This window comes from Dipodomys merriami, unplaced genomic scaffold (assembly GCF_024711535.1).
Source record: "Dipodomys merriami isolate MVZ:Mamm:240054 unplaced genomic scaffold, mDipMer1.0.p SCAF_41, whole genome shotgun sequence".
In the NCBI taxonomy this organism is placed as follows: domain Eukaryota; kingdom Metazoa; phylum Chordata; class Mammalia; order Rodentia; family Heteromyidae; genus Dipodomys; species Dipodomys merriami.
This window is the reverse complement of record NW_027205715.1, coordinates 11,777,471-11,795,577: the sequence shown is the minus strand read 5'-3', so window position 1 is coordinate 11,795,577 and position 18,107 is coordinate 11,777,471. Positions and strand designations below refer to the sequence as shown.

Here is an 18,107-nt window from a genome sequence, read left to right as displayed (position 1 = left end):
GGACTTGAAGTGTGTTGAATTAGCTAGAGGTAGGGTGGAGGGGCCCATGGGAGTGAGAGGAAAAAGGGTGTTTAAGGTTTCCCAGTTTCCACAGAAGTTCAATTTTGCAAGAAGGTGGAGTCCAGACCTTGGGGGTCCTTTCCAGCTATGCTGAGGAATGTGGGCTTGATTCCAGAGGCATTGGGAGCTCGTGAAGAGGTTTAATCAGCTCCCTATATCAGGCTGCCCTGGGAGAGATGCTACAGTATCCAGAGTGGTGGCAAGGAGATGACATGGAAAGATCTTGGTGGCCCAAGGAATGTGACCAAAAGTGAAGTGCTCCTGTATGACAAGATCAAGACTAAGATAGAGATAAAAGCTGAGTACAATGGGATGGTCTCCTCTATCCTTCTTCATCTTTGTTGGTCAAAAATCAAAGTAGCGGGACTGGGAATATGTTAGTAGTAGAGTGCTTGCCTAGAATGCATGAAACCCTGGGTTCGATTCCTCAGTTCCACATAAACAGAAAAAGCCAGAAAAAGCCGAAAGTGGTGCTTTGGCTCAAGTGGTAGAGTGTTAGCTTTCAGCAAATGAACTTAAGGGACAGTGCCCAGGCCCTGAGTTCAAGCCCCAGCACTGGCAAAACAAAAAACAAAAAAACAACTTAGTAGCTGGTCCTGGGTTTGTCTCCCTTCACCACTGTAAGTACGAGGAAGAACGTCTCCACAACCCTCTTTCCTGATAGGAAAAGTGAGGCCTAAGGTCCCGAGATGGGAATAGAGGGGGGGAAAAAAAAGGATAGAAATATACTCCCAAAAGGCTGATCCTGACCGAGACCCTCGATCCTTGATTCTTCGGGGGTCACCAGGCCTGCCCCAACTTCGCGGCCAACCATCCCGGCTCGGTCGTTTTGCTATGGAAACAGTTCTTCGGCCCTCCTCCGCGCCTGGGTTTCTTCAATGCACTCTGGGAAATGCAGTCCATTTCTGTTTGCGGGCCTGGGCATGAGCGGCATTAAGACTACAAGTCCCAGAAGGCTGTGCAAAAAAACTGATTGTCTCTGGGGAATGTGGTCCCTACTGACAGACTCAGGAACGGGAGGGCGGGGCCAGAGGGACAGGAGACGTTGTCCCCACCCATGGGAAGCCTCCTGGGCGGGGCCTGAATCTCCATTGGCTACGTTGGCGCGGGAGGGGCGGAGTCAGAGGAATGAGGCGCGGAGCTGTTCGCCGCTCCAGGTGCTGAGTCCGAGGGAGGCTCCGGACGCGAGAGCCGCGGTAGCCGCAGCCGCTGCCGCAGCTAGAGCCGCCGCCGGAAAGCCGCGGCAGTGAGGACTCGGGAAGCGCCGGGTGCGCTGCCGCCGGGCACTGACAGCTTTCTTGAGGTGGGTGCTGCAAGAATTGCTTTTGTTTCATTGGGGAGGGGTGAAGGGGAGCCTGGGGAGTTGATGGGACGTGTCCTCGCCGCTCTCAAGACCATCTGTCCTGGAGAGCTGCTGACTGGCCGCGGGCCTCCCGGTGGCGGGGTGCCCGAGGGCGGAGCAGCTTGGGTTAGGTTTGACGGTGGAGGGAGTTCTAGAGTGTAAGGGGCGAGGGCTGGAGGACCCTCTCCCCGTCTCTCTCCTGGGAGAGCATGGAAGGCTCGGAGCCTCCCTTCCCCAACGCCTGAAGTCGAGGCTGCTCGGATTGCTGAGGATGGAGGAGGTGTTTGGGGGACCCGAGGGATTGGGGGGGGGGGAGGGGCAGGGGACCCTTCCCCACAAAGGGATCTGGAAACGATGGATGAGACCGCGGGACTCCTCCCCTCGGCTCAGACTCTCCTGGGGTTCGAGTTGTAAGGGAGGACCCCCCCCCTCCTGCAGCCAAGGTTTTGTAAAGCGGGGGCTCTTCTCCCTGACACTTGTACCCCCCTAGGATTTTTTTTTTGTGGTGAGCAAGATTGACGTTTGCAGGGGGAAGGGGGAGGTCGGGAGACCCCTCCCCACCTTGCTCAGAGTTGCTCATAAAGGAAAAGCATCAATGGATGCTCAGAGTCCTCCGTGCTCGGCCCAAGATCTGAGTAGCCTGGGGGTGGGGGTGAGGGGTAAGAAGAAGTAAGAGTGTCTGAGGGACCCCTCCCCACCCCGGTCCTAGCTCCCAGGCTCTATTCCACGTGGATCCAGGGCCCGATCCGTAGGAATGGAGACCACTCTTGCCCGCCCCGCCACACCCCAGAGAATCCGAGCTTCTGCACCCCAGCGGGGAGTCCGCCAGCCTCCCATGGGCACGTGCGGGGCAGGACGGGGCGCGTCCCCTCGCAAACATCCCGTAGCTCCGGGTCGATGTCCGTCCCCCCCACCCCACCCTGCCACCCCCCCCCCGCGGCCACGGATCCTCGAGGGATGCTCGGCTCGCCGCGGTGGGGGGGGGGGGACGGAGGCGCGCCCCAGATGCGGTCTCCCGGGGGACATCGGCTCCCGGGGGTGCTGGGTTGTCGCACTCTGCCCAAGCATCCACGCGAGGACAAAGCGGCGGTCGCCGCACTAGCGGGCGTGCGCGGCGGGCTGGGCCAGGGGCGCGGCTGAAGCCGGGGCGGGGGGAGGCTCGGGCGCGGCACGGGCAGCTTCCGAGGAAACGTGCCAGGAGCCGAGCCGGAGACAAAGCGTTCCTGCTCCTCGCGGGCCCGCGCGAGCCGGGATGGAAAATCCCGAGGGAGGTGGAGGCTGCGCCGGGGCAGGGTGCAATGCCACACACCCTCCTCCTTTCCCACGCCCCCACCGCCCCCCTGGCTCTCCGTTGTGGGAGGGGCCGGGGGTTGGAGGGATAGGAGTGGGCCAGGGTCCGGAGGGGGCATTCGGAGTGCCTCCCCCCATCCCATTAGGTCAAATTTGGCTCTGGGATGTGTGTGTGTGTGTGTGTGTGTGTGTGTGTGTGTGTGTGTGTGTGTGTGTGTGTGTGTGTGTGAGTGATGGTTTGGGTCTGAGGGTGAGTGTGAATGTTTGTGACTGAGTGACTATTGCCAATGTGGGCTCCAGTGTGTCATTCACGTGTGTGTCATGGTAAACCTGTGCATCTGGCTGTGTGTGAGAGGAAAGAGACAGAGACACAGAGAGGAAGGTGGAACTACTTACTGCTAGGCTTGGATACTGCTTAGGGCAATGACAATCACCCCTTCAGCTCTCCAAGCCACGGTAATGACCTAGATGCTTCAGGCTGTCTTGAGCCTAGCCTGCATCCTGGATATGGCCCAGCAAGAAGGATTTCACAAGGATGAGGAGTCCTCTTCAGCCCTTCTGGCACTTCAAGTTTGACCTGAACATCCTCACCAGGGCCCTACCCTTCCCAACCCTCTTGCTGTAATGGGTTCTGCCTCATCACTATCACAGGCTCCCAAGCCTATGGGGGGTTGTCTGCAGGGTCCCTTTTATGATGTATGTGGCCAGACAACTTTTGTCACTTTGGCCTCCAACCATGTCTGGAAGGGATGCAGGACTGTGGTTACTGGTAGTCACATTCAATCTCAGAAATAGCAGGTACAATAGCAGAGAGGTCAGAAGGGAGACATGGATTCCACTACAAGTGAATACCCCCACAGGATGAGCAGAACCTTCCAGACCCTCCCACTCCTGGCAGTTGACCCCACTTTCACAGCTCTTTTATGCCAAAGGCACTTTGATAATCTCCTTTGTGATAATCTCCCTTTGATAGGACTTGGGGCTAGAGGGTGGCAGTGGAAGCACAGATACCAGACAGTGGAACCAAGCCTGCCTGGTCCAGTCCCCTCAAGAAGCCACAGTCAGTATCCACAGCGCCCTCTGCTGGGAGGATGTCAAACCAAGGCATAATTTGACAACCAATACTCAAGAGTAGGTGTGGGCGGCTATTAGCTACAACCTCAAACCTTTTTCTTTGGGTTATTTCTCCATCTACCTTTGGAATCTTGATCTGCTTTGGTTTTGCATTGAGGGTTATTTTTTAATTGCTGAGGATCAAACCTAAGGCCTCATGCATGCGAGACACTCTCCCACTTAGCCACACACACCCTGACCTTAGTCATCTATAGATCCTTCCAGCAAGTTCAAGTAGTAGAATTGCTATCCTTAGCACTACAGAACTTAAAAACATAGGGCTTGAAGGGCTGTATTTCTGTCCAGTTGAAGGTGGGCCTCAAATCCATCTTCATGATGCATGGCAAATATTTAGCAAGTCTGATGAGGTTAGAAATGGGTCTCTCCCATGCCTCTTCTGTTCCTTTCTCTTTTTTTCCCCTTTCCCACTTTTATCCTCTTCTCTTCCTCATTATTAAATATTAGTCAATAACACATTTTTCAAAGACAAGCCTTATTTTCCTCAATGATAATGTGGCCTAGAAAATGCAGACATCTGCAGGCTATTACTAAGTGCAGAAAGCTGTGAACACTGATTCTCCCAGGCTGGTGATGGGAGTGGGGGAGATGGATGAGGCATACTCAGTCCTAAAGCCTGCTTGATGGCATGTGTCTCTTCTGGAGTTACTCTGAAGGTATTTCACGCTGTCACAAAATTGTTAGAGCTCCTCAAAGGAGAGGAGGTATTTAAATACCTGGTATTGTTCTGACTTTGGCATCCATGTGATTTGCATTGAACTACGTGACTCAGTATCATAAAGTAAAAATAGGACTTAATTTCTTCCTTGCCTGTTCAGAAAGTGACTGCATATATAGTGTGTTGTGTTCTGCATTAGAGTGAAAAGCTAAATTGCTTCATAAATTGAACCACCTGCTTATCCTGATTAGAGAATAGTGTTTCACATCACCTACAGGCAATAACATTATTTTATGTTTCTTTTAATTCGTACCTGAATCTTTGTCTTGTAAAACATTTCCTCATGCTCATACATTATTGCTTTCACTTGACATTAATCAAGAATGTTTAATCCTTGTACTGAAGCCAAACAAATTAAATATCAGCAGATACAGGAAGGATGTGGGTGGCATTTCTGTTCTTTTGGGGCTCAAAAAAAGTCTTAAAGTTCATAGGGAAGGAAAAATGGACTCTTAAGGTTCAGTAAACATTGTGGGTGGAGTTAAGGCTTTCTGAAGAAAGGATCCTTAGAAATTTCCAGGAGGGATGGTCAGATTGAAGAATCTCTGCATGAATACCCGTGGCAGCGAGCATGTAAATGACAGTATGCATGCTGGGAGTTAAGACTGTAGTCTTAGAAATTCCAAATCTCTGCTCTAATACAGGATTCCCTGTATTAGAACCTGGGATTCCCCAGGTTCCTCCTGGTAGAAAAGCAGACCCTGAGCAGCTATGAAGCGGAGCTGTCCAAGGTTCTGGAATACTGGCCTCAGCCTGCCTTGTAGGAAGGATTACAGGGCAAGAAGCGTTTAGGACCATAGCTTCGGTGAGGCTTTCCCTGGAGCGGATCACAGAAGGGAACAGGAGGAAACAGAGCTGTAGAGGATTACTGCATCACTTTGAATGAACCCCTTGGCAATCCCTATTTAAAGAATTACAAGCTAATAATAAGAGGAAACATTTTCTGAGTCAGGCTCTTTGCATGCAAGAATGTATTTAACCCTGACAGCTCTGAGAGGTAAGTGCAAACAAAGGTTTGAAAGAAAAGATTACAAAGTTTAGGGTCCACCAAGTTCTCTTAAACTCTAGCAACACCCTCTCCCACACACATACCCTTGACATGTCTTTCCCTACTACTATTATAGAAACAAAATAGAATTATTGGATTGTCCTATAGACAATTTGGTTCTAGCCACATTTTAGAGGAATTGGGGACTAACTAGGATTCAGACATAAATCATAGAGTACTTTCAAGTTCAGAAAAAATATTGCCATTCTTTGTCTTATCCTTGTAAAAGGCTTGTTGCCTCAACACTGTTACCATAGAAGGCAGTGTAATCTCCATCATGACCAGCAGCCCAAGACTTTCTTTCTAGAGGGGAACATTTTCACAGGAAGTCAGTTCTCAATGCTGGCGAAGTGAATGATTTTTTTTTCTTTTTAAGAAAGCAAGGACACACACACAAAAGCTCTAAGAAGGCTATTTTTAGACAGTGCATATAGAAGCAAAGCAATAGAGTTTATCTTTATTTTCTAGCTTCCCTTTTCAACGCTGAGGATACCTGGATATTGTTAGGAAGTGTCTTTCGCTTCTTCTCATTCTCACATTTTCACACAATGCCTCTAACACCTAAATAAAACTTTTCTTTGTCTTACTTAGAGAAAGTAAGACATTCATGCCTGTGCTTCTATCATCCAGCCCTGCTCTACCTTCACTTGTGGCTGCCAGACTTTTTGGAAGCTGGCAAACCTCCTGTCCTCTATTTCTCCTAGGGTAGCAGTAGCAACTGCTCCAGTCTTACCACACACAGGAGCTTGTGTTCAAGAACCTCCCCATTCAATAAATGTACCCTTGGGCATCTAAAGTGGGCAGAAAGAAATAGATTTTTTTTCTTTTCGCTGGGCATTGGTCTGCATAACACTCAGATAGAAGGCCTACTCTTTCAAGAAAATGCCTTCCCTCAGACTGGATCTTCATCCCATTTCGGAGTGATTTCTGTCCCTTCTAGGCTGGGGCTTTGCAAGGCTCTGACGCAAGACAGGAAGGCTGCTTTGTGTTTCCCTAAGGCACTTGGAGGCTGAGGACCTGGCTCCCCATCTGGTCTGCTCTGACTCATATGACTGTGGACAGATTTGATTGTTTTCTTATTTAGAGTCATTAATGAACTCTTCTCCGCATTAGAACAGCATGTAATAAGACACCATTTGTAGGGGTCTCTAGGCAGGCCTGCCTAAGGTTGAATACCATCTCCTTTGCTAACATAATCAGGAAATAGCTTTTAAGTCTTCAGAAAGCTTGTATTGTCAAGATGTTCACCCAATATAATGAAGGAAACAAAACATGGCGTTCATTGCTAAGGCTGCTTTAGTTATTCTGGCAATAACCAGGGGACCCAGAGTCCCCCAAAGGAGAACTGGTTTTACATTTATTCCACACATATTTCTTGTGCCTGCAATGTGCCAGGCATAGAACTGCACACAGGAAACACAAAACCAACTTAGCATAAGCTAAATTGACATATAGAAATATTGAGTGGAACAGGGAAACGATGCAGAAACTCTAAAAGGAGTACTGCTGCTAGCAGGAGTTGTTTTTGTTTTTGAAGAAATGAAAAGAATCTTAATAATCGCAAACCATGATCTCCTTTTTATCATAAAGAAAGAGGCTAAGGGAATTTGAAGGTTGCTCTGGCCTCATCTCCAGTTAGTGGCAAAGGTAAAGCTTAGAAACGGGTTTCGCAACACCTAATGCACGTTCTTTCCACTGTCCTAAACTGCAGCTCTGCTCATCACATGATTCAAAGGGCACATTTCCATGATCACAGCCTTATATGATCCAATTCCACAGCAAAACCTAAATTTGAAACAAACACAAAAGAGGAAAACTATTAAGTATTGTCTGTGGTGTCCAATATGGTAGCCCCTAGCTAGCTATTGAACACTTGAAATGTTACAGGTTGAAACAATGTGTTTAAAAGTAAGCTGTGAACCAATGGCTGACACTTGTAATCCTAGATCTTGAGATACTGAGATCAGGAGGACTAGGGTTCAAGGCTAAGTTGGGCAGGCAAATCTAAAAGACTTGAAGTGGAAGACACTGGGCAGGGTGGGTGTGGGCCTGTCATCCCAGCTATAATGGAAAGCAGAAAATAGGAACATGGAGACCCAGGTGCATTCGTGGGCAAGAAGCTTGACCCTATCTCAAAAATAACCAGCATAAAGAAGGGCTGGAGACGTGACTCAACAGTAGAGCACCTTTCTAGCAAACATGAAGTTCTGAGCTCAAACCCTAGTACCTCCAAAAATAAAATAAAATATACTATTAAAATGAATTTCACTTGGCTTTTTTACTTTTCAGATGTAGCCTTTGGAAAATATATGGCAGTTAGGGGTGCAGTTCGGTCGTGGAACTTACCTACTAGCATGTGCAAGGCCTGGGTTCCATCTCTAGCACCAATTATATGGAGGAATTGGGGAGGGATTTTTCTTCACAAACCAGCACTTAGCCAAGTAGATTTTGTAATCAGCCAGTTTAAACTCTGGATGTCCCATTTGGGCTGTGTGAGTCTAAGCGTTCATTTCCTCATCTGTAAAATGACAATGAAGAGGCTGCCACCTAGGGTTGTGAGTAAAATGTTAGACTACTTAAACCAGTAACTGGTCCACAGGTAAGATTGACTAAATACCATTGTTCAAAAGGAAGGTTGTAGAATCTTAAAGGACAGGAGCAACAGGAAGGAGAACAAATAGGCAATTTTCAGATAAGCAAGAGTTAAAAGTTACAACATGATTGAAAACACTTGCTAAGTCAAGAGTTAGCATGATGTGGGCCATGTTTTCTTGCAAATGATGTTGAGGGAAGATTTCAAGCCATTTACATAAACATACAATGAATAAGCAAATTAACTAACTGCATTATGCACAGGTCTTGACTTCTGCTAATGAGTTAAGGAAGAAAGAGAATGATTAGAGGATGCTCGTTCCAGATGTCTCAAGAACTCTTGAGTCTTCTGGACTCCAGGCTTTCTCAGGGGAATGAAAGCCTTGTGCTTTTGGGGAAAATTCCTGGACAAGAACCTAATATACCCGAGGTCAAGATCATTTTACCACACCCATAGGCCTTGGTCCAAACACTGAGTCTATGCTAATAAAAATGAAAGAAAGGAAAAAAAAAAAAAAAGACCACTGAGCCGTGGTTTCCTCTTCTGCAAAATGGAGATGATACTAGCTCTTTTGCAGGTTATGGTAAGGAGGAAGTAAGATAATGCAAATAAAATACCTAGTACATAGTAGGCACTCAATAAATAGTAGTAGCTATTACTACAGGGGACTTCAGATACTTCTTAATAGAGAGCTCTCTGTTCTTGGCAGAGAATTTTCTGATCACCATTTCCAGAGCCTTTTCAACAATTCTGCCGGCTTTCTTTCCTATCCTCACTTGGTCTGTGAGGGGGCTGAAAGGACAGTTTTGCAGAATTAAATGTGTCTATGCAAAAATGTAGGGTTGTCTCCATAGCTCTGAGCACACTCTACACAAATTTATATGTTCTCTGTTGAATTAGCACATAGGAAGTTCTTTCTCTGGGAGAGGAGGCAGATAGCAAAATGGACATTGTTCTCCATCATGCTCAGCCTGAAGTTTTGACATCTTGGCCTTGGTGTTTAGGAGCACTGTCCATGCAATTTTGCTTTAAAAAGAAAGGACATGGCCAGGCGTCAGTGACTCAAGCCTGTAACCCTAGCTACTCAGGAGGCTAAAATCTAAGGATCCTGATTCGAAGCCAGCCTAGGAGGAAAGTCTGTGAGACTCTTATTTCCAATTAACTAGCAAAACACTGGAATAGGGCTGGGAAGGTGGCTCAGTGGTAGAGCACTTGCCTTGCATGCATGAGGCCCTGGGTTCGATTCCTCAGCACCACATAAGCAAAAAGAAAAAAGCCGGAAGTGGCGCTGTGGCTCAAGTGGTAGAACACTAGCCTTGAGCTGAAGAGCTGAGGGACAGTGCCCAGGCCCAGAGTTCAGGCCCCATGACTGGACCCAAAAAAACAAAAAAACAAAACAAAACAAAAAAAAACACTGGGATATAGAGCTGTGGCTCAAGTGGTAAAGCACTAGCCTTGAGCAAAAACGTTCAGGGACAATGCCTAGGCCCTGAGTTCAAGCCCTAGGATCAGCACAAACAAACGAATGAATGAATGACTAGAAGAGACATAGCTCTGGAAGCCAAAGTTTCAAAATCATGTCTACTTACCTTGTAGGACAGGCCATAGGCCCATTGTTACTGTTTTTGACCATGCCTTCTTTCAAAAATTGGCATTTTCAAAAAAGACTGGAATAATTGTCATAAAAGGTTGGCCTTTTAGACTGTTGAAATATACTTTAAGCTTAGGTTAACAGAGCATGTTGGACTATAAAGCAAAGACATTCAGCTCAGTCAGTGCCACAGGAAGTTTGAGCTGAAGACTAATACAGTTGGGTTTCCTAGGTCGAAGTGTGATAGATTAGATGGATCTTGATTCAGGCTCATTCCTGGTTTTGTTGATAAACTCTTATCCCTAAGGGACCAAGTGCCAGTGCCAAGTCCTTTGGACATCATGTGGTTCTTGAAGTGTGCATGGTTTCCCAAGCATTCACTCTTTTGTTGACTCAAAAAATGCTGAACAGTGTGGAGCTGGAGGCCAGGGGGAGGGATGTATTTTTGAGAATCTTTTCCCTAGAAGGATCCTCAAGGTTAGGCTAGGGAGAGGAGTGGTACGCGTATGCACAGTAAACCAGTGATCAAAGGCTGAAGTAACCACAGGAGTCTGGGTTAAAGAGGATTGGCTATGGTAGCAGGAAAGCTGTCTAAGAGTCTGAATTTCATTTTCCTCACCAAATATGTGATTTTGTTGGGTAAGTAACTTTCAGCTTTTGTTCTTCCTTTCCTTTCTTTCTTTCCTTCTTTCTTTCTTTCTTTCTTTCTTTCTTTCTTCCTTCCTTCCTTTCTTCCTTCCTTCCTTCCTTCCTTCCTTCCTTCCTTCCTTCCTTCCTTCCTTTCTTTTTGTTGGTGGTGGGGCTTGAAATCTTGGCCTGAACGCTGTCCCTCAGCTCTTCAGCTCAAGGGAAGCGCTCTACCACTCTATAAATAAATATAACCCAGACCTCAACTTAGGTGACGTGACTGCACAGCATGCACTTAACCACTCTGATCAAGGTTCAAGGTTAGCAGGAATGCAATAACTATTTGAAGGAGAGAGTGATAACTATCTGAGGGAGGGCACTTGTTGGGAGATCTTCTGCTTGTTTTTCAGGAGTGGGTACAATATGGAAAGATGCTGAGGGATGAATAGAGTGAGGAGAAAATGAAGATAGGAGTTTCTATAGGAAGTGGATATCTAAAAAGACTTGAATAGCCAGACATCTGTGGCTCATGTCTGTAATCATAACTACTCAGCAGACTGAGATCTGAGGATTGCTACATGAAGCCAGCCTGGGGCAGGAAAGTCTGTGAGACTCTTATCTCCAATAAACCACCAAAACAAAAAGCCACAAGTGGAGCTATGGCTCAAGTGATAAGAGTGTCAGCCTTGAGGAAAAAAAAAAAAAAAGACCTCAAGGACAGCCCAGGCCCTGAGTTTAAGTCCAAGGACACACACACACACACACACACACACACACACACACACACACACACACACACACACACACACACACACACACATATCTTTGGTCATCAGAATAACAAGTATTAGAGAACCAAATGTGTTCATAGGCAAAGAAAGATATGGAAAATCTCCAACTACCAGTTTGTGGCATCTCATGGAATGTAGGCATTTTGAGGCAGTGTTGAGCCTGCTCACTGAGCATGCCCAAAGCCAGAACTCATGGAGGGCCTAGCCAAATAGTGCCACTGGCCAGCTCTTCACTTTGCAAAGAATTTGCATGGCCTTTTCTCTTCACAAAAGCCCTTGGAGGGAGAAGGATGGGTGGCCTGATGCAAGGTCTGCTGCTTGTGTCAAGTGGCGGGGAGCAGGGACTGCCAGGAAGCACAGATGCCAAGCACAGCTGTGGAGCCCAAACCCAAGCACAAAGCTTAGGAGAGCCCTCCTCTATGAGGAGACACAGGAGGTTTGCTCCCTGGGCTGAACTCATCTCCCTGTGCAGAAAGGTCCTTTGGTGTGTGGTTCCCAGTGACACTTCCCCAAGCGGCTACCTCCCAGGGTGGACACGGTGAGGGCATCAGTCAAGGTCATTGCAAATCTCAGCCTTTTTTGGGCACTTGTCAGTAGTGGTTTCCTCCCAGGTTAGAGGGCTTGTTTCCCAAATGGAGATTTTTCTGGACTACCTCTCAATCACATGCTGCTTATTTTTTCTATATGCAGCAGAGCTGGAGACTAAACCCCATTCTCTTCAGGCTGGTGAGGAGAAGAAAAATCTCTTTTTCTGTTCTAATGGCTGCAGTCTCAATCTGCACCAGATTTCTCTCCATGACTACGCTTCTATTAACAATGGAAAACAAAGACAGGAAGGGAGCGGGGAATGGATGCAACACTTCTTCCAAGAGGCACCTGCAGTTCCGTGGAGGAGGGGGGGGGGGCTTTTACAGCTCTGAGAGAATCCCTTGATGAGTAAAAGAGGGGTTTGATGTACAAGATGATAGAAGATGAAAGAGATCATGGTGCCTCACTGTGTTTTCTTTGAAAAGTCAGGCTAGGATTCCAAATGCCCTCCACAGTTCTGAAAGCCTAAATACAGAGGTGGCCAAGGCCATGACGATTTTTGCCAGATTGTCTAGTGATAAGTCCCTAGGATTTATAAACATCTCACTAATGAGAAATGATGAACGGTTGACTTCGGTAACAACGAATGTGTGTCTACACATGCTAAATGCCCCAGGGTTGGATAGTGACTCCTAAAGAACAAAATAAAATCGAGTTGGGGAATCAGAAGAATAATAACTCATGGGTGTTTGGAACAGCTGGGTGTCAGAAAGTAGGGCTGTGCAGTTACTCAAGGCAGCTTTATTAGCCAGCCCCCATTTTGCCTGATCATTCTGAACTCAAGGTTTTGATGTGCCAGTTGTTGGAAGCGTCTGTGATGTGGCCCCTCTCACACAGTAGGTGCTTGGCAGCCGTTCTCACACCTAGCTCTCTGCTAGGAATTTGAGAGAGAGCAATGGTGAGACAATCTCTATCCTTAGGAAGTCATTTTTTTTGTTGTTGGTCATAGGGCTTGAACTCTGGGCTTGTTCTAAAACAGAACAGAACAGAAAGCTGGGTGCCAGTGGCTCATGCCTATAATCCTAGCTACTCAGAAGGCTGAGATCTGAGGCTCATGGTTCAAAGCCAGCCCAGGCAGAAAAATCCCCATGAGACTCTTATCTCCAATTAACCACTCAAAAACAAGAAGTGGAACTGTGGCTCAAAGTAGTAGTGTGGTAAGCAAAAGAGCTCAGGGACAGTGCCCAGGCCCTGAGTTCAAGCACCATGGCTGACAATAATAATATTAATAGGAGTACTACTAGTAGTAGTAGTAATAGAACAGGAGTGCAGGGCAGGAAGTGTGCAAATGAAATGGCCACCCTTCTAGGTGCTTCCTTACACCTTTGGAACAATGTAGCCTAACAGGTAAGGCAAATTGGATCTCATAAATTTTACTTACCGTATCTAATATTGGGTCTAAGCAGACCTAGATGTGAAGGCTCATGGAGCAGCACTCTAGAGGCTAGGTAGGCAAAGTGTGAGTTTGAAACCAGCCTTGATCCCATAATAGATATGTGTTAAAAAACAATGAAAACGCACTTTTGAGATCCTTTGCCTGCAATTAGAGCATCCACCACAAGGGGCAGCAGGAAGCAGTGTAGTCTAAGCAGCCATTGCTCCAGACAGGAATGCTATGTTGAACAAAGTATAGGGTTTTTTTTATTGTTTTTTTCAATTCTTAAACCTTTAGAACACAATTTAAAAATTAATTGTTAAAGTTATTCATTTTAATTGGTACACTATATTTGTGTATATGTTAAAGAAGTATAATTCAACATATGTATATAATTTGTAATAATCAAATTAGAGTAATTAACATTTCCATCATAGAGAGACTGCACATTTAATAGACCCAAGCTGTGGTAACCTATATAGAGTTTAGTGGAGGGCTGTGAATTCATCAGCATTCATTTAACAAAGTCCATTGTGTGCCTACTGTGGACAAAGCACAGCCCAAATGTTCCTGTTCTTAAGTAGTCAAGTACGGAGACAGATAATTACAGTGCAGCAAGATAAGTGGTATAATGAAGGGATGGGCAGAGAGCACTCAGAGCATAGAAGAGGGACTCATTTTGCCAGCAGGAACACACACACACACACACAAACACACACACACAAACACACACACATTTCTGTGTGCTGGGGCCAGATGTTCACATCTGAGTTAGAATATTTACACGAACATGAGGAGGAGGAAAAAAAAAAAAACCAACACACTGGAATATATGAGGTGCTGTAAGGAATTTAGATTGGTCTTTTGGATAACTTTGGACCTGTGGGGATGGACACTTCCATTTCTGGTCCTTAGCTTCCTAAACTGAGGTTCTCTGATCGCTTGGCAGCGCCATCCTGACAGTGTGGGCTAGAATGACATGCGAATTAGAGTGATGGCTTTGCTCTCCAGGGGCCAGGGCTGGCCTTGTCCCAGCCCTAAAGGCCTCTTTGGCACCTGCTTGTCTAGATCTATGTGCTGCTATCTCTTCATTCTGGCTGAAATGTTCCAGGATATCATAGCTAGGATTCTGGTCCCAGGAACTCAGTGTCTGTGAAGAATTAGCCTTTGGTGTCCAATGGAAATGGACTAGCTCTCCTGAGGTGCTATTTGGCTGTACCATCCCCAGAAGCTAGCCTGGCCCCGCCAAAGCACTAACCACTGCTGTGCTGTCCTACCTTCTTCTCATCAGCAGATTGACCTCTTGTCTGTCCCTGAGGCCACTATTGAAAAGCTTTGGCTAGGTGCTGTGGCTCATACCTATAATCCTAGCTACTCAGAAGGCTGAGATCTGAGGATCAAAGTTTGAAGTCAGCTTGGGCAGGAAAGTTCATGAGACTCTTATCTCCAATTAAGCACTAAGTGGAGCTGTGGCTCAAGTGATGGAGCACTAGCCTTGAGCACAAAAGCTTAAGGACAGCACTTAAGCCTTGAGTTCGAGCCCAGGGACAAGCATACAGAGAAAGAGAAAGGAGGGGGGGGGAGGTAGGGAGGAAGGGAGGGAGGGAGGAAGGAAGGGAGGAATGGAAGAAAGAGAAAGCCTTGACTCAGTCAGGTAAAGGATTTCTGGTGTCAGGTCAGGCCCACAGCTGCCTTTGAAGACCTCTAGAAGACAAGGCCCTACCTGGCCTGTGTTTCCCTCTATAGACCTTCTTAGGCATCAGACAGTCTGATCAATTCAGGCCAGCCCCCACCCTGTTTTTTCCCAGACCCTATACCTCGCCATCTGTGGCTACAGTAGCACATTAGTGTTAGGGGATTTGGAGAAGCAAACATCTTAATAAATTGAAAAATGCCAGCATTTTTAGAAGTAAACCACTTTAAACTGCTAATTGTACTATAGAGAGTTTTAAAATACAGTACGCTAGAGCTGTGCCTTGTTAAGTCAGTAGACAAATAGAGGCACCCAGAAAGCCTTTCCTGAAATGCCATTTACAAGTCTTTTAAAGATTGTTTGCGTACGTAGGGTATTTCATGCCTGAGTCTGATATACTCTGAACAACCTGTCTAGTCAAAAACCCAGCTCATGTCCCCTGTACCCTCACTCTGGTCCCTCAGCCCCAACCCCTCTTCTTCAAAGAGCTCACCCTCACCAGCTGGGACTACATTACTCAGACTGCCTTTCTCACTCAAGAGCCAGCAGAGCCTGAACAAGGGGCTTCCATAACACAGGTAGTGTAATGACACTTTCTTCCTCTGCCATCCTCTCCATTGACAAACATCCTCCTCCCCTGGCGAGGGTCTGGCTGTCTCTCATCTCTCTGGAAGCACCTACTCAGAGTAGCCCACCTCTCTCCGGCTCTAAGCATGCCCGACTCCCTTCCCAGACTCAGCAAACAAAGCAAAATCAACATAGGGCCTTGAAAGCTCTTCTGCAGAGGATGCTGCCTTCACTAAAGGAGATGAGAGGGGCCGGCTGAGATAAGCAGGGCTGCTTAGAAACTGAACACAAAGACAAATTAAAACACTCCTTGGAAGCAATAGAAGGCAGATCAGTGGAGTGAGAAACAAGATGTCTCCCTGCCCAAATCACTGCAGAAGAGAAAAGAAGAAATTATCAGCGGTGGCTCCAAAGTCAGAAAAGAAAAGGAAATACAGAAAACACAAGAGGCCACCCGGAATGATTATGACAATAAATGTAATCGTTTAACACTCTCTTGACAGAAGACAAAGGTTCCCAGGTTAAATTAATACAAGAGACTCACCTAAAATAAAACAGCTCCCAGGGCAGGCAAAGCTATAGCAGGTAAATGCAAACAAAAGGAAAAGCGTGAGTGGCTATATCAGACAAAGCACAATTTAAGGCAATAAGCAGTGTCAAGCAGGATAAAAAGGGTAATTTTATATTCATAGGAGCAATTGTGAAGGCATGACTGTTCTGAACAGTTGTACACTCAGTACTTTAGCATCAAAATACATGAGGAAAATCTGTTACAAGAAATACAAGAAGCTGGCCAAATGACAGTTGTGGGCATAAATTTGCATACTACTCTCAGAACCTGACATCAAGTAGCCAAAACATATATAAAAATAGAAAGGAGTAATATCATGAAGATTGAACTAAAAGGTGGATACTGACTTTGATATGGGTCTTCAGCATGTTTTAAGAGATCACCATAAATTGATGCTTGTGATACGAATGTTAAATTTAAGACATATTTTATGTATAGTATAATTATAACCACAACTTAAAAAACCCAAAGCCACTGAAAAGCCACTGAAAGAAAATACACCAAAATGTTAACATTTGGTGTGTTTAACAAGGTTGGAATTTAGATATTTAAATTTTTTCTTTCCACTTCTCCTTCCAGTGTTCTTTAGTGATCTTATACTATTTTACAACTTTAAAAAATGAAGTAAATTATGTAACTGTAACCACCCTGTATACCACCTTTATAATAACAATAAAAAACGTTAAATGAACTAAAAAGAAAAAGAGATAGAGGAAGACTCATCCTTCTAGCATAAGGGTTATGATTTTCAAGATTTAAGATAATATAGGGGGCTGGGAATGTGGCTTAGTGGTAGAGTACTTGCCTAGCATGCATGAAGCCCTGGGTTCAATTCCTCAGTACCACCTAAACAGAAAAAGCCAGAAATGTCACTGTGGCTCAAGTGGTAGCCTTGAGCAAAAAAGGCTTATTGACAGTTCAAGCCCCTGGACTGGCAAAAAAAGAAAAAAAGAAAGAAGAAAGAAGAAAGAAGAAAGAAGAAAGAAGAAGAAGAAGAAGAAGAAGAAGAAGAAGAAGAAGAAGAAGAAGAAGAAGAAGAAGAAGAAGAAGAAGAAGAAGAAGAAAGAAGAAGAAGAAGAAATGGTCAAGGAAGATTAGAGTAAATCTAATAAACAAGGGGAGAGGTGAGGAATTCCAGCAAGCCCTGCATAGCCTGGGCCTCTTAAAATCTCCAGGCTTTCTGAGGGGGTCACTTCCTGCTTGAAACTGTTTTCTTTGCCTAAAAATAGGATCTCAAGTAATTAGGAGTTGTCTTTTAGGCATTCGTGCATTCTTATCTATGGAGCTTCCCCATATAGATTCTCAATGATCAGGCATGGGGCAAGTGTGAGGAATACCAAATTCTCCCTTGCCTCTATTGTGCCTTCTCTATTTTCCATCCATCCTCCACTAGCAACTCAAAAACGACTGTTCCAAGATGAGACACATCTGGAATCCCTTCCTTTTCCTTTCTGCCCATGCCCCCAGCTAACCTTGTCTAATTTTTTTTTTTTTTGGCCAGTCCTGGAGCTTGAACTCAGGACCTAGGCTCTGTTCCTGAGCCTTTTTGTGCTCAAGGTTAGCACTCTACCACTTGAGCCACTTTGGCCTTTTCTGAGTAGTTTATTGGAGATAAGAGTCTCACAGACTTTTCTGCCCAGGGTAGCTTTGAACCACAATCCTCAGAGCTCAGCCTCCAGAGTAGCTAGGATTATAGGTGCCTGGCTCTTGCCTAATCTTATAGAGGGACATAGCTCACCTTTACATGCGAAGGACCCCCAGATTCATCTCCAGCCCCAAATACATCACAGATGCTCTCCAGCCTTCAGGCTACAACATACAGGCTGGAAAGCATTGGATAGATACGGGACAGGAATGGTGGACATGACTACCAGTCAGACCCCTCTAAGCATCTGATGGTGGGGCAAAGAATGATTGAGTGTGAGACAGGAATGCCCCTGGGGGTGGAGATGAGAACATTAAGGCATCCCCAGTCAAATGTAGAAGGTTCCCACGAATGAATCAGAATAGATTGTCGCCCACTCTGTGCCATCCAAAAATGAAACCTAGGGCTCACTCAGATTTATGGGATTATAAACTATTTCAGCACCTAAGAAAAGCAACAAAGTTGAATTTAAAAAGC

The 18,107-nt window shown here is 45.9% G+C and overlaps 1 protein-coding gene across 1 annotated transcript in view; it reads left to right on the top strand.

Moving 5' to 3' along the window:
- Positions 1-1,234: 1,234 nt before the first annotated feature.
- The window catches only part of LOC138807039 (sphingomyelin phosphodiesterase 3), a 91,599-nt gene continuing 74,726 nt past the window's right edge, over positions 1,235-18,107 (top strand). Inside the window, exon 1 of the mRNA XM_069992611.1 lies at positions 1,235-1,363. The gene's annotated coding sequence lies outside the window, so the exon portion shown is untranslated. The remainder of the gene's footprint in view (positions 1,364-18,107) is intronic.